The 12,725-nt window shown below is 44.3% G+C and overlaps 1 protein-coding gene across 2 annotated transcripts in view; it reads left to right on the forward strand.

The window, feature by feature from the left end:
* The first annotated feature begins 4,456 nt into the window (after positions 1-4,456).
* The window catches only part of fat2 (FAT atypical cadherin 2), a 94,821-nt gene continuing 86,552 nt past the window's right edge, over positions 4,457-12,725 (forward strand). For both annotated transcript variants that reach the window (XM_085471751.1, XM_085471759.1), the window contains exon 1: positions 4,457-4,674. The gene's annotated coding sequence lies outside the window, so the exon portion shown is untranslated. The remainder of the gene's footprint in view (positions 4,675-12,725) is intronic.

The following is a 12,725-nucleotide window of genomic DNA, read 5'->3' on the forward strand; positions in this document are numbered from 1 at the left end:
GGAATTTAAAATAGAAAGTAGCTCGTCCACAGAAGGACTGGTAGCTCCCCTTACGATAAGGGTTCAGATCGCGCGAACAGGTGTGAAATGTGTGTGTTTAGTTAGTTTGTTTGTTTGCTTGTTTTAATCAATTTTAAATCATGCTTTTTATTTGCTTTTGTTTCTAATGTCTCTGTAAAGCACTTTGAATCACCTTGTTGTTGAATTGTGCTATACAAATAAATTTGCCTTGCCTTGCCTTGCCAACAATCATATGACCCCCTATGAGCAAGCACTTTGGCGACAGTGGGAAGGAAAAACTCCCTTTTAACAGGAAGAAACCTCCAGCAGAACCAGGCTCAGGGAGGGGCGGCCATCTGCTGCGACCGGTTGGGGTGAGAGAAGGAAAACAGGATAAAAGACATGCTGTGGAAGAGAGACAGAGATTAATAACAGATATGATTCAATGCAGAGATGTCTATTAATACATAGTGAGTGAGAAAGGTGACTGGAAAGGAAAAACTCAATGCATCATGGGAATCCCCGGCAGCCTACGTCTATTGCAGCATAACTAAGGGAGGATTCAGGGTCACCTGGTCCAGCCCTAACTATATGCTTTAGCAAAAAGGGGAGTTTTAAGCCAAAGCTTGAAAGTAGAGATAGTGATCTGGCATCAAGCTGGCACTTCCGACTGACTGGTGTCATGGCAGAGTGTATTGTCAACCAGATGTGGGCCAGGTCTGGCAATGATGCATTATTTATGCTCCTATTTAACTATTTCAGTTAGAAGACCCAAATGCCATGTTGCAATACTATACTGCTATGGTAGCCAACGTTTCAAATGCATGTTTGACAGGTTTGTGAGTGTACACTTTATCCAAAACCTAGTGAGGGTTTACTCATCTTTGCCAGTGGGTGGCTGTAGCTCAGGCGGTAGAGCAGGTCACCTACTGATCGGAAGGTTAGTGGTTTGATCCAAGGCTTCTCCAGTCTGCATGTTGTGTGTGTGAATGTAGTTAGGAAGCACTCAGTTAAGAGAAAGTGTGTGACTGGGTGAATGTGGCATGTTCTATAGAGTACTTTGAGTAATTTGGGAGAGTTGAAAAATGCTATATATGAATCAGTCCATTCACTGACTAAACAGAGTTTTGTCATGCTACTTTTGCACTATTATGCACATGTTGTTATCACATGGCTTAATTAAGGTACACATTAGGCTGACATCTGGGGCCAGAGCTGAAACTGTTCGGGGCCAGAGTTGAAACTGTTCTGGGCCAGAGCTGAAACTGTTCTCGGCCAGCACAGGGCCAGCAGTGTGTCTGCAACTGACCCGTGGTTGCACACAACTTACACATAGTCCACATACCGCAAAGAATGACGGCCTTTTGGTGGTCCAGATCTGGTTTGCCAGAGGTAATCCACACATGGGCCAGCACAGGACCACCAGTGTGTCTGCAACTGGCCTTGTGCTGGCCCATGTCTGGGCCACATTTGGCAAACCAGATCTGGGCCACCAAAGGGCCATCATTCTTTGCAGTATGTGGGCCATGTGTAAGCACATTGTGTGGGCCATACCAATTTTACTATGTGGGACATTAATAAAGAGAACACAACAATAAATTGGATCTAAACCAGCAGGCGTGAAGTGAAGTGCTCTGTTGGGGTGATACAGTGATTATGAGGTCATGGTCAAGATGGGATTATTATAAGAGCTTGAATGTGAAGAGAAGGATTTTAAATTTGATTCTGCATTTAACAGAGAGCCAGCTAGCTTAGCTACACCGCCTGTGTAGATGGCGTTGTCACATGAACTTTCTCATCGTTGTAGCTGTACACGCCAGGCGCTCGGGCGCCAAAGCATGCAGCAATGTTTTATTCTGGTCTCAGAATGGCTCAGTACTTCTGTTTGCTCTCCATCCACCCATTCTCTTCTGCTTAAGGGTCGTGGAGCCCATGCAATCTGCCATATGGTAGCTGTTTGTTCTGCTTACCTGAAATGATTTCTGTCACAGTCACATCTTTTCCTTCGGAGAGACGAATTATAGCAAACAAACTGCATAAAGCACAGGTTTATTTGGCTCACACAATGATCCCTCTTTGTGACTTCTCCTTCCAACTATTTTGACTTCAAAAAGAAAACTACAGAGGATCATTATTGCTGACAGTGTTATCATTACTGTATTATACCTCTCTGTAATAAGTTGTACTGGAGTCGACCTGTGCTGACAGATAAGTGTGATTTGTGTCCCTCACAGGCCACGGTAAGCCCTTTTCCATTTTTCAGAGTTTATATGACAGGAGAGACTTAATACGTCTTTATTCAGTCATGTAGCACAGAGCAGATACCACCCCCACAGCCCTGATTGTTCTCTGTTTCATTTCCAGCCATTAATGGCCCGGGGCCAGACGTTTGAATCTGTATGCACTCAGATTATTTGTAGTGTTTGCACAGCAGTAACACAAAGCCCGCCGATTCTCTGCTCCAACTGAAGACCACAATGACTCAACTGTTAGTCTCACCCACCACTATCAGCAAGGCAACAGAGTCACAGTCAACTTTGTTAGTTTTGTAGTAACAAGAAGGAATCGGTGGTAAAACTAAATTAAATGCTGAGCCATGAAAAAGAAAATAATTAGATGTTATAAACATTCTAAAAGCCTATTTACACAATTGCAGTCTATGTACTTTACAGTGCAACAAGAGGGATGCAGAGGACTTCTGCTTACAGTCAATCAGACAACTAATAACAGCTGTAGTATGAATCTGTCATAATTCAGTGAAATTTGCTGAGCAGCTAACTATTCATCAGGATATCAGAATATTTGGTTATGATTGTCAGGCTCACGTGCAGCCCTGTGTCACATTACAGCTTTATCATGTGGAAGGAGTGGAGCTGCACAACAGTTTAAACATAATTTTGTGTTTTGCAAAAATATTGTACTAAAGTAAAATATGTAATCCTGCTTATACAGTTCCGATTGAAAGTTTAAGACCACTTGAAAAATGGCAAAAAACATAATTTGCATGGTTGGATCTTAACAAGGTTCAAAGTAGAGCTTCAATATGCAACAATGGGAGTGACACAGAACATTTTTTGAGCATGCAGTTTAATGAAAACAACACTTAAACTACAACAGATTTTACAGCTGATCAAAAGTTTAGGACCACACTGCCAAAAAAAACCCTGTAAACCCCCCAAAACAGAAATCAAAGTTCCAAACATGAACTCAGTAATGAGTAGCTCCACCGTTACTGTTCCCAAAGTTGTTGATGCAAGCATTGTCATGAGGTGAGTGGGAACATTTCTCTAAATGGTGAAGACGGCCGCATGAAGGGCATCTACTGTTTGGAACTGTTGTCCATTTTTGTAAACGTCCCTTGCCATCCATCCCCAAATGTTCTCAATTGAATTTAGTCAGGGGAACAAGCAGGATGGTCCAAAAGAGTGATATTATTGACATGGAAGAAGTCTTTTGTCCTGCGGGCATTGTGTACTGTAGCGTTGTCCTGCTGAAAAACCCAGAGGTTACCACACAGGTGAGGGTCGTGAGGACATGCTCTCTGCAACATCTGGACATAGCCAGGGGCCGTTTGATTCCCCTGCACCTCCTGAAGCTCCATTGTTCCACTGAAGGAAAAAGCACCTGTAAAATGTTCTCATTATGTAAAAATCAAACACATTATTGGATTTTTATTACCCATGTATTGCTGGGCAGCTTGAACTATATTACTGTTATTTATCACAAACAATGATGGTTTAGGCAACAAAGGACTCTTTGACTCTGCTCACATTAGATCTCTGGTTCACTCTTGTTTTATTCACTTTTTACCAAGCTGAGTTCCTCTGTGTCAGGCTCTGAGGTGGAGATTATTATTGGTGCCTTTATTTCATCACATCTGGATTATAGTTAATCACTGTGTTGTCTTTACCAACCTCCCAGGTTGTTCAGAGTGCTCACATTCAGACTTGCTGCCCATCAACCCATCAAGCCCACTTTAAGATTCTGCTATCGACTTTCAGACCTCTGCATGGACAATCACCAGAGTACATCAATGAGCTTTTACATCCAAACCTCCTCAGCAGGTCACTGAGGTCACGTGATCAGTGTCTCAGATCTGTGGATTAAACAGAAAGTGTTATCGAAATGTTTTACTGAATTCTGGGTTTGGCTGAAGGTCTGTGAGCTCTGTCCTCAGATTTGTTTTTACCCTTCAGGAAAAATCATATTTGCAATAAGAGAAATGTTAAAAATGAAGAGACTGGATGTACAGGATCAGAAACACACACATATGCACTCACCACAGAGGCTCAGTGCTGGCTGAGGCCCAAAGGCCTGAACCCACAGGCAAAGAAAGGGGGGGCAGCCCACGATCTGGGCACATGGAGGGTGTGTGTGTGTGTTGCACTGACAGAGAGGAGGGACAGTGCAAGAAGTGGGTGGAGATGAGATCCTGAGGGAGTGCTGAGGTGTGTGTCTGGTGCAGATCCTCTGAAGGCGCTCAGGCTGAGACTCACTCCTGTAACTCTGCATGTTTGTACACTCGTCTTCTTTTTCTCATGAACTTTGCACCAAACTGTGATGGGAGGACGACGGCTGTCGCCGTGCGAGCAAAGGATTTCTTTTAAAGTTTCCGAAGCGTGACGGGAGAGGAGAAAGAGGAATTCCTGGAAAAGACGTCTAACTGGACGTCAGGTAAGGTTTCCATGCTGCTTGCTGTTTATTGTGAAGAATAATACCACTATTTAGCACCTCAGTGTCACAAAACAGTAGCCAGGAGGAGCTTTAAACAGGACAGAGGAGCTGAAAACTACATGAAGCTCACATGTGAGAAAAGTTCAGTTTTTGCTTCAGTTTTAAAGCACATGTAGGTTTTCTCCGAGGGCAGCATCTCTCCTTGGGAGGATGTCTGAGGTTTAACACAGAGAATAAATGACACGTTTTAGAAAAGAGATGAAAGTGTGAGTGTGTGAAGTGTGTGATCTGACAGGTTTCGCTCCGAGCGTTTGTATGGGAGGAGAGTGAAGGAGCACATGTCAGCGCATGCAGGCTGACGTCCTGAGCTTCAGCCAAAGTTTCTCGGCCTTGTCTTCATATTTGTCCTCAAGCTGATTTACTGTATGAGCAGTTAAATCAGCCTCTGCAGTGCGCTAATAATTTGATGGTTTTGAAATAAGGGTTAGAAGGCGCTGAGGTGCTCCCGTATCCGCCTGCAGGGTCTGCCTGCAAACTGAGTCATGGTGTTTGAAACCGATGGAGGCGAGATAACCTTTAAGGACAAAAACACATAACTTCTCTAAAAGCACACTTTCCCTTTTGCCCTGAACCTGGCTTGACCTCACAGAGTCTGTGTTGTGTCCAGTTGTAATTTGGCTGCCGTGACCCTGGAGAACAGCTGTATCTCCTTCTTGTTCTTCTTCTTCTTTTGTTCGATGCCTTAGCGGATTTGGAACAGCAGCTTGTCTGCCCGTTCTCTGGTCGACATGTTTGACTTGGTAAGGATTTTACCCTGGATACACCTGGAGCCAGGCCGGCACATGCTGTATGTTAGCTGGTGATCCCGTCAGAGGTGGAGTAACCAGATGCCACATCTCTGATGGGATGTAATAGATTTACTAGAAATCTAGTAAATGGAGTTTCGTGTTTTTTAGGAGTGGATGTTCTGCTGGTATTTCAAAGCCAAGCGCTCCGTCTGGACCAATGGGTCATTTCTCCAGGGCCATTTAATGACAGCGTTGATAACACGGTTGTAATGACTTGTTGAGATAAAGACGTAGCTGGAAGGGTGGCTGAAACTACCCGCCATAAATGAGAGATGGATGGTTAGCTGGGAGCTATTAGTCCAGCCTGCTGGGCTCTTGATGGGACTGAGCTAATGTCTCACAGAAGATTACACAGGATCAAAAACCAGTGCTGAGAGGGCAAAATGAGGTTACATGCACCCTGATTCAAACACACACATGCCTACCAGAGCAGCGACACACTTCTCCTCCTCTTCCTCACCGAGTCCGAACGAGCCTGATTGACTGATAGCTGCTGCCTGTTAGCATCCTGTGGAACTTCTGTAAATACAGTGCTGTGAGGCAAGAGTGACCCTGTGTGATTTAAACAGTCCCGCAACCTCACATCACATGACTCATACCTTCACACAGTGGCTTCGTACCTGTTCAGGTGATCTGTTTTGGTAAACGCTGGGTGCAAAGGGGTTAAAAATGTCTCTCACAGCCACTGTAACACACACACACACACACACACACACACACACACACACACACACACACACACACACACATATCTGTGACGTGAGAGTTTTTATGAGGGCCTTCAGTGGTGCAGCGCCACATCTCTCACAGATGCTCCACCAGTAAAAGCTTTGATTGTAAAACAGAGCTCGAACAGAGTTTAACAGCAGCATGTAAAAGCTGTGGCTGTCGGGCGTGGGTGGGAGGGGAGCTGCTCCTAAACAAGGAAAAATGTCTTATTTTGATCACAGATGTCGTTAGTCTGCAGACGGAAAAGGACATGAAGGAAAAACGTGTGATTGTGCAACGCTGCAGTAACGTTCAGTTTAAAGGAAAAAAAACAGGTTAGTGTACTTGGGGCAGATTTTTGGCAAATTAAATAAAAGTGCACACAGTCGTGGGGGCTGGTCGAGTGTCAATCACATGATTTTTGAGTCATTAGGACAGCAGATAGCTGAAAAAAACTCTGAAAATTGCAGGTACTGCTATAGTTTAGTCAGACTTTTCTCCAAAGGTTCATTCTGTTCATCTGGACGTAGCGTTTTGTGGGAGAAACGTTTCGTCACTCATCCAAGTGACTTCTTCAGTCTCAGCTGACTGCAGGTTTCCCCAATCCCCAAAACAGTACATGTGCATAATGACTGAAACCAGCCCACTGAAGGAACAATGGGCTGGGAGGTCACCTTCATCATAATTATGCAAATTCTCATGACCATTGATCAACAACCACTGATCAATGACCACTGATCAATGACCATGAGTACCATTCACAGAGAGTTTGGGAATGGCTGCAATCACAGCACTGTAAGATGGTGAAAGATGTACCCTTAGGCCCCCTCCTCGATTCAGAGATGGTCTTTCCCTTTTCATGTAAATGGCCTCCTTGACTCTCCTGGACAGATGTACAGATGTGTACATCCTGGACAGCCTGCCTTTTGATTGTTTTCTTAAGGCAAAATAATGCATTCTGGGTAAACTTTGAGGGGTCGTGTTCAGTGGGATAGGTGTCTGAAAAAGGTTCATTTTTACCAACACATGATAGCAGCTGTTATCCATGAACCCTCATTAAGTTGCGAAGGCTCAAAAATAAAAATAAAACCTTCAAAGGCTCCAAACAGTAAAAAGATTTGGAGGTAAAAGTTTGCATGGCTTCATTAAATATGTTAAAGATAGTGTAGGTCAGGTGGGGAAGCTCTGGTTGATTTATCAATCTTTGAACTTCTCTGGCCGTGTCAGCGCACTGTGACCACACGTGTGTGTGTGTGTACTTGAATAAAGCTCATTTGATTTGGTGGACACACACAGCCCAGTTTGACGTTGCATGATCCTGACCACTAAAACCAGAAAAACCTCTGAAAATGTTAACATTTAATAAACCACCAGTTATAAAACTGAACAGTAGAGCTCAGATTTTCCACATCCAGCCTGTTTAGTGTCTCTCTCACAGAAAACTGTCTCCGCGCAACAGGCCAGGCCACCTTACTTTGCCCGGTATGGCAGGCCGAGGCTGATGTCCGGACCGCAGCTCTCATCTGCCTTTGGTCACGATCACCTATGACTCAGAACGGTGAGGAGTCCCACGTGTACGCTGAACCGGGGAAGATTGGACGTTTCTCTTTGAAACCCCCTGCTGAGGTTAGCGTCTCTGCTTTTGTTGTAGAGCAGAGCTCAGAGTAAAGGTCGGACACATTTCTGATCAAACCCAGAACATTAAATCATTTCACTCACTCTTTCCTCAACTCCTTATTTCTGACGGACTCTCCGTTTGAGGTTTCACTCACAGATGTCGGTCATCGAGGCCGGGTTAAGTCCTACCACACTGTAACTCACTCAGATATAACCGTTCAGCTAAAGGCCTCCACGCTCCAGCTTCACTCTGGGTGTGAATGGGGTTAGTTTGGAGGCCATGACCTTTCCAGACAGAGGTCACCATTGTAGCCTCACCCTGACGAAATCCAGCATCTGAATTTCAGCTGTGAAAGCTGCTTAAAGGGCTTAACATCTGCTTTTTAAGTTAAACACACCCCAGAAAGGCCCAGACTGCTGATTTTCATCAGATTACTGTGAGGAAGCTGGACTTTCAGCTCAAATAAAAAAACAAGCTGCCCTGCCACGAAGCTCACAGAGTAATGTTACTCTCAGCCTCATTATAAAGTCCCCCTAATAAAGCCCCGAAGCACTAATTTATATATGAGAACAGGTGAATAATTTGGGATGGTGACTGGAGCTGACCGTGCAGGGGTCAGGGGTCACAGTCATTGAGCTCTGCTAACGATCACGCAGGAAAAAAGCTATAAAGCGAGAGCAGAGCTGTGAGGCAGCTTCCATCAAAAAGAAGAAGTCATGGGGGTGGGGAGTCAGTCAGTCATACCTCCGACTGGCAGATGCCCAAGAGCCCGATTTTAATTGGTACCTGGAAGTAGGAGCGCATACAAGAGCAGCTGTCTGTTCTTATTTGAGTATTTTTTCACTTCATACCTCAACAGCCCTCAAACAGCGGAGCACGTTTCACTTCTCCTGTGAAGGTCCAAAAACACTCTGCAGACCTCTGGCTGTAAAAGAAAAAAGCTGACTGACACTTAACACCATGTAGAGTTTAAAGCCCTCCTAACCTGACACGTGGAGCCATCCTGCACCTGGTTGGTCCCTGAACTTAACCCGAGGTCTTTACAGATCTACGTGATGGAGGGATCTCTGTTCTGGTTTTGAATAAATCCAGTTGACCAAATGTGTCACACTGACAGAGTCTGCACTGTGTGCTGGTAGAGTCTCGATCAGTCGGACTGTTTCAGGAAACTGAGATGTCTGAATAGCAGAGAGGATGCAGGTGAAAGACAGAATCGCGTGTAAAGACGGGGCATGACTTCATGAGAAAACACAGCGTATGTATGAAAGCACCAATAATGCTGCACGTTACTGAGACAGCAAACAGATAAACTGCAGCTGCACGTGGCCGACAGGGTGGCTGTGGAAGTTCTGCCTTGTTGATAATCACTGATCACTGTGGGGTTGGCTGGTATTCGCTCTTCTTCATAGTCAGTTTCAAGTTCCAACAGGTTTGGCTTCATTGAATCCAACATTACAGTTAGGACTAGCTTTGCAGCGTCTGAGTGTCGGCCTCATTCTGGGCCACAGTCCAAGCTTCTGGAGGTTTATTTAAAGTCATGAGCCAGTGGTCGCTCTGCTGTCTGCTGCTTCATGAATGTAAACGTGAACCAAGCTGCACATTTTCACTTTTCAGAACAGTTAATCAATAATAACCTATGGTTTTTCCCTGATTGTTGGGGTTCTCTCTGCATTACTCTAGGTCTTTACCCACAGAATAACGTACTTTGGTGCAACTGCTGTTGTGATTGAAATAAAACTGAATTGAACTGAAACTGCCAGCCAGAGTCGGCGAGAGCCTTTCCCGTCATCTGTCCATCCACGACTAACAACAATCACTCTCGGCGATGGTCATGTTCGAGATGGCGTTCGTCATTTTTACAGCAGTAGCCTGTGAACTGTGACAGATCCATACCTGGACGATTCCTCTGAAATCACCTCACTAATCTGTCTGAGATGAGCCTGTAGGTGTTTTCGCATCAGAAACTATGAAATGATTGTGTGAGGGACACACACTGTGCATAGATGTTCTGCAAACAGCAGGCATTTCAAATGGCTGCTGACAATTTGCAAACAGTGCACCAATACAGGGATTAGCGGGGATTATAATGGACAACTCTTCAGGATTAATAAGAAGACCTTGAATCCCCTCTGAGGAAACTGGACCTGGCGTCGATGTTATTTTAAATGTAACTTATGATTCATGAGACATCTTCTTGTTTCATGTGCTGCGCTCTGATTGCTGTTCTTCATCAATTTTAAAACTCTTTCCATCATTAAGCTGCAACGATGTGCTGCAGAGCTGCACGTGTCACAGAGCATAAAGCGACCTTTCGTCTGAAGGCGAGCAGCTGCTGGAGCACCTCATTGTCAAATTTGACATTTGGGGCTGATTTTGCTCTTAAAGGAGGAGGAAGACATTCTTTACGCTTTGCAGTCATCAGATCTTAGGTGTTTTTTTCACCTTAAAACAAAAATGAGTACTTAATAAAGTGGCAGCGGGCGAAGCCTCCCCATCCATCACGGTCCGGCGCTGCAGCCCAGACTCATTACTGTGTGAGATTGTCCCAGTGTAACGACCCTCTGTTGTTCTTTTTAATGGCTACCAAGGAAATTGAACTCTGCAATTATGCAAATGAAGATGAAAGTCTGAAAGTAAGTTGAGTTTCTGGCAGAGGAAAACATGCCGCCGTGCCTCGGCCCAGACGACTGAGCGCATTAAAGGATAAAAACTTCAAACCGCATTCTTAGTGTTTGTGTGGCTTCAGAAGAAAAAGGCCGCCACATTACCGGCTCACTGATGTGCAGCTGTGGGCATGCTGGGACACTGGGTGATTAGTGTCAGTAAGTGATTTGTACTCAGCTAATTACTGATTGGTGGCACAGGTGAAATAACGTGAGCCAATCAGGCTTAAGCTTCAGTTTGAACTGTCTCCAGCTTCCTGACTGAGCTTTCGGCTGTGCCGAGTTTGCTCTGCACAGAGCTCAGCTGTTTGTCAATAATAAGAACGATCATTTTTAGCTTTAACACAGCGGTTGCTTTGTGAAGCTTTCACTGATTTCTCATCCTGAATTTGTGCACTTGTCATGGCCTCGTATTTATATGTAAACAAGTACAACATAAATCAGGTAAAAACTGCTGATGGGAACTGTTCTCAGACTTAAATACATGGTTTTGTGTATATTTCTGAACCTGCATCCTGTCGGGGTCTCAGCAGGACAAACCTCCGACCTGCTGAGCCTCTCTGTCCGTTTCCTCCGTGCGCCATTAGCAGATGTCCCACACCTGGACCGAACAGGTCGACTCACCATAACCAACACTGGATCCAGCTTTTAGATACGGGATGGCAGTGATAGGTTTGTCTGAACTTTGTGTCTGTTTAAACTTCCTGGATGAATTAACAAACCTCCACGGGAGCTCTAATATCTAACTTTACTTATGTTAATTGAACACTAGAAATGATCGTAGGTCTGCTTATTATGGGCCTAAAGTCAGCTAAAAAGGCTCCCGTGCTGTGCATGCAGTGAGACTAAAGCTCTATGTGTACCTGGGTTTGTAGTATAAATGGATGATTTAGCTGTTAGAGAAATAAATAAAACACTGTTTTCATTTATGGAAGTGAACCTCAGCTCTGTGAAACACCTACACCTCAGCAACTCCTTTATGTGAAGACTGGGATATTAAATTTCAGGGCCCTCGTCTCTGCTCGCTTTTTTCAGAATGGGGGTGTAATCACTGACAAAAAGCAGGAAGTGGGTTGGTGGGATTAATACACTCACAGAGGGAGCAGGAGGAAGAATAATGCCAGATAGTTTCCAGTGACAAAAGGAAAACCCTGAGATCCTTTCACTCGCTCTGCGTTTCACTGCAGTTTCCTGGAGGAGAAGCTTTTGTACAAACATATGGCCGTAATTATTGTGCTCTTCAGGCTGAAACAATGTGCCCTGCCCTCCTGTTATAAAATACCCTCAGGTTTTCACAGCCAGACTGGCAGCTCTGCGGATCCATGATTCAACTTGTTGCAGGAGTCGTCACACAGGAAACAAACTACTACCTTCACGCTCAGTGAAGTGACTCATGTTCAGCTCCTCGTAGCATGGATGAGTAAGAACATAAGAGCAAAAGGCTTAATTTATAATAAAACTGAACTAGACAGAGCAGGCTGGAGGAGGGTTCCACTTTATGCAGGAAGTCAGACTATAAGAATAAACCATTTTTAGAAACGTATCACTTTTCAAAGCAAAACGAGGCCTGAAAAAGAGAAAAGTGTGACGTATTTCAAGGATGAGGCCTCATGTAGTTTTTTTCTTTCCTTGAACAGATGAGTCAGATTTAATTTTTAATTTAATTTTTAATTTTGAATGAGTCTGAGACGGTCATGATCAGTTCAGGAGGAGATAATCTCCATGTGAGGACACTTTGTTCCTCTCACGCTCCCTCTGCCCAGTATATCTGGATTTTTTTCCAGAGGCCTGTGGCAGTTCTATGAATCCAGATTCAGTGATAAGACCCGCCAGCTTCCTTGTGTCTGATGGTGTGGAGGAAGTCATCTGGTTTCAGGAACTGTTTACTCTGACATGCAGCTGAAACCTTTAACTGAGTTTTCTACAAAATGCCCTCAAAGTGGATCTCTTATTTCTTTCTATGACTTTTCCAAAGCAGCTTTGCATGATTAATAGTTCAAAATAATCCTTCTTTGTGCCCCACAGCTCCTCCTCATTATTAATAAAGCTCTTTCAGCTCTGATTGGCTGCCCCCTGCTAACAGAAGTTTTAAACAGCAGGTAGGTGACGAGACCACATTAGAGAAACCTGCTCTATGTGACATCATCCAGAGCTTGGAGTGATAAAATGAGTGTTTGTATTACAGCACATCATCAGAAACATGTTAACGTCAGC

The sequence above is a fragment of the Copadichromis virginalis genome, linkage group LG2, assembly GCF_057382275.1.
Source record: "Copadichromis virginalis isolate Kocher_CV1m ecotype Utaka linkage group LG2, C_Virginalis_male_GT1.1, whole genome shotgun sequence".
In the NCBI taxonomy this organism is placed as follows: domain Eukaryota; kingdom Metazoa; phylum Chordata; class Actinopteri; order Cichliformes; family Cichlidae; genus Copadichromis; species Copadichromis virginalis.